This window comes from Pectinophora gossypiella, chromosome 5 (genome assembly GCF_024362695.1).
Source record: "Pectinophora gossypiella chromosome 5, ilPecGoss1.1, whole genome shotgun sequence".
Classification (NCBI taxonomy): domain Eukaryota; kingdom Metazoa; phylum Arthropoda; class Insecta; order Lepidoptera; family Gelechiidae; genus Pectinophora; species Pectinophora gossypiella.
In genome coordinates, this window is record NC_065408.1 from 6,993,615 (window position 1) to 6,997,483 (window position 3,869).

The 3,869-nt window shown below is 39.5% G+C and overlaps 1 non-coding gene across 1 annotated transcript; it reads right to left on the bottom strand.

The window, feature by feature from the left end:
* Positions 1-368: 368 nt before the first annotated feature.
* Positions 369-440, bottom strand: Trnaa-cgc (transfer RNA alanine (anticodon CGC)). Its single transcript has one exon. It is a non-coding gene; the product is annotated as a tRNA-Ala (tRNA).
* Between the last annotated feature and the right edge of the window lie 3,429 nt (positions 441-3,869).

A 3,869-nucleotide genomic window follows, 5' to 3' on the forward strand; every position in this document is an offset into this window, starting at 1 on the left:
GAAACCAATTTCCAGCTTGGTCAGTACATCTTCTGAGAACCAGCGTTATGTTTAAGTAGACTTATGCAAATTATCATAATATTTGTAAACTAATATTTGATTCGATTAAATAATTTGTCATGAAATAATAGATATAGTGCATCTTCATCTTCTTCTATCGTGTGGGTTGGTAGGTGGATTATCATTGAGCCGCCAAAGGCCCCTGACATGGCTCATGTATCGATTACTCACTTACATCAGTAAGTAGTAACCGGGACCAACGGCTTAACGTGCCTTCCGAAACACGGATCATCTTACTTTCGGACAATCAGGTGATCAGTCTGTAATGTCCTAACCAAACTAGGGAATACAAAGTGATTTTTGTGATGTGTCCCTACCGGGATTCGAACCCGGGACCTCCGGATGGCGAGCCCAACGTTCAACCACTGGACCACAGGGGCCGTTACAGTACATCGAAAATGTAATATTTATAATAATTGTGTAAGAAATATGATAACAGCTATGTGATTCTCTAAGCCACTATCCGTTTCCATCACTAACCGTTTGACGATGATCTCTCAACGCATATACTTACCTACGCGGATAATCGAGGTACGTGATCTAAAACTACTACTCAGTAGTTGTCAGTTTTCTGTAAAGACGCAGACAAAAATCCGTCGTTGGTGGTTCGTCATCGAAGCTGATGCAGGCGAGTAGACGCATGACAGTGCAAGTCCTTTCCTATCAAGACATAACAGGATTTTATTTTGTATTTAAGTAAATATATAAAGTAAGTTTAAGGCAACATATTATATTACTTATTCAACAGTGGTTTAAACACGGCGCACGGAGCGAATGGGCAACAATGGGTAACAATGTTAAAAATTCAACTGAAACATTCTGAAATTCATTTATTTTTAAGCAGGTACAATGTAGTTCTTGAATGTCCGAGAAATACGCTCACTCGTATACATAGGCCTGAGAAAATCAAATGAATTTAGTTAGAAAAAGAGACATGAAAATCTAGTACTTACCCATCTATACACTTCGACTGAATAGAAAGGGGCGGTCTTCGTCTCTCGTTTGTCCTCGAGAATTCTTCATCCCATCATCTCCCTAGCATTATCCAGTTTTTCACAGGGTCCGCTTACCTAACTTAAAGATTTGACAAGTCCGGTTTTTTACAGAAGCGACTGCCTGTCTGACCTTCCAACTCGCGAAAAGAAATCCAGCCCAATACAGGTTAGGTCACATACCTCCGAAAATGGATTTCTCGGGAATGTGGGTTTCCTTCTTCCTTCCTTCACCGCTGAGCACGGGATAACCTTTTATGATCCAAATATGAATTCGAAAACAAATTCGACAATCATTGGTTTAGGCCTGTGTTGGATTCGAACCTGCGACCTCAAAGGGAGAGGCAAGCGTTCCTTCAACTTGGCTACCAAGTCTATTCTCTCTCGAGAATTCCTTATACCGAATAAAAATAATCATTAGCATTGCTGTAGGAAAAAACCTATCACGCACACGCACTGTATTCTACACTAGTACAAATATAGAATTTGTCAAAATTGAGGGTCTGAAATATGATACTTCTCGTTATCGACCCTAATTTTAGTCAATTCGCGAAAATAATACACTAAAATATTAGTAATTATCGGTTTTAAAACAATATTTCTCTATCCGTTTTCCTGTAGTAATCAACTTTTGTATGGAAAACGGATCACCTTAATGTACTGTATTTCAAATTGTTTCCCCATGCACCTTCCATTCCTCTACACTTACACCCCAAACCTTGGATTAAAGCCAACGAAGATGTTTGCTGTAGGTACTCCAACTAGACACCGCTAGTATTCCATTTGCCATTATACCGTAACGCCCTACCGGTACTGTCCAATCCGGTATAAATTACATCGGTAATTACCGTTACCGAAACGGTATGAAAGCCCTTTGATACGTAACCATTGATACAAGTCCATTCACTATTCAATTGACAGACGATTAAATGGGATTCCGATAGGCTTATCTGTTGCCGTATGCAAGTGCATCATAGTTGATGAAGATGAAAATCATTAGGTACATTGTGCTAGGTAGGAATCAACCATTAGGTTGATTACGTCTTAATTATCTTGGAATCCGATCATACGAGTAGATACGCATTGAGATGTATCGGCCTTCCTGTAATTACACAAACTAATCGATTAAAGATTGATATGTCTAATTGAATTATACCTAATCTTCTTCTATTATGTGGGTTATAAGGTGGATTACCAACGTTAGCAACCCTGGTGCGAGGGTTATTATTGATCCGCCAATGGCACTGACATGGCTCATGTAACAACTTCACTTATTATACCTAGTTAAGTATATTGGTATGTCGGTCTATTGAAGTACTTTATTTCAATAATGTTTTACTACATTGTTAGACACATTAACACTTTAAAGACAGAACGTCTAATGACGTTCTGATTCCAAGTTATCATACTCTCATACTACCTATTATGAACCATCAATGGCCCATGGTCTCTGTCCGTGAAAGGGTTAATATTGAAATACGTTAAAGGCACGGGGCATCTTTATTTTAAATATTTTTTTTTTAATTTTCGATTAAACAGTTTTTTTTACTAACATGTAAGTTTTTGGATTTTGCGAACCTGAAGTCGCCCTTAAGACATGCCAGGATTGATAAGCAGAAGAACGCGTTTGCTTTCATTATAGTAGAGGAGTTCTTACTTCTTTCACTCCAGCAAAGATGTACCAGGTAATAAGCCTAACTGTGCCTGCAAACTATACTCATGGCTGAAATTTGAATCTGCCGCCTCGACTTACGCGAGAGGCATTCCACGCTATTGGTCGAAACCAATATGGCGTCACTCTGTTCGCGCTGACCACGGGGTCCGCCACGGATAATTTGTTTGCTGTGCATTATTGTGAAGAAACTGTTTAATCTTGTAAAATAATTGTGAAGAATTGTGTTATTAATGTTGGACAATACTTAATTCAACTCAGCTGAGTGTTAAGTTGGTGAATACAACAAGGAACTGTCGGCGGTATATGTATCTCGGTTCCGTGGTTTGGAGCCCGGCGTAGCAGCAGTCAGGTTGGTGGCCTTCTTTTTTCATGCTGTGATTATGTATAGATTTGTGTTGCACTGACCACCTTACCAGCCATGGATTTAGTCTCTAGCTCTGGTTATTGAAGGAATTAACGAACACTAACAATAGCATCAGTTCGGTGTATAGTATCCCTGGCCAGCATATATGTTGTTTAGGCCTATGTAATAGGGAGCGAGCCTATTGTCACAAATCCTGGAACCCACGTGCTATAACTTATCTATGATCGAAACACGAATTCAAACTCATAAAGTCGAATCCAGTGGTTTAGAGCCCAAGTTTCCGGCCACATAGTTAATCCGGCCAAGTAGTTAATGCCATCTGCGGGAAATCTACAAGCCAAGTGGAAAAAACGGCCGGGACTTGAACCAGTGGCAAACTATCGAAAATAACTACTCTGCCATGAAAAGTCATCGTTTACGTCACAGAAGTACATAGATACTTGAGGTGCAAGCATATTTAGGTATGCCCATTCCTCTTACAAAGAAAGCCAGACTACAAAAACAGTGGTATTTAAAATGCGCATTGCATTGGAGCGTTTCGTTTTGTTCAGCGGCTTACCGTGGAACGGGGATTAGCTTGCAATTAGAAAGCTGCTACTATGCTGTAAATCTGAAACGTTGTATTACAAACACATTTTCTTAATGTATATTTGTTTACATTTTGTATGCAGGCGGCTTCGATAGAAGGAACGGTAGGCTAAGATGTTATAAGTATAAGTAAGAATAGAATTTCACTCATTCTCATTCAACCTTTGGGAGTTTGAGCGATGTACCAGTG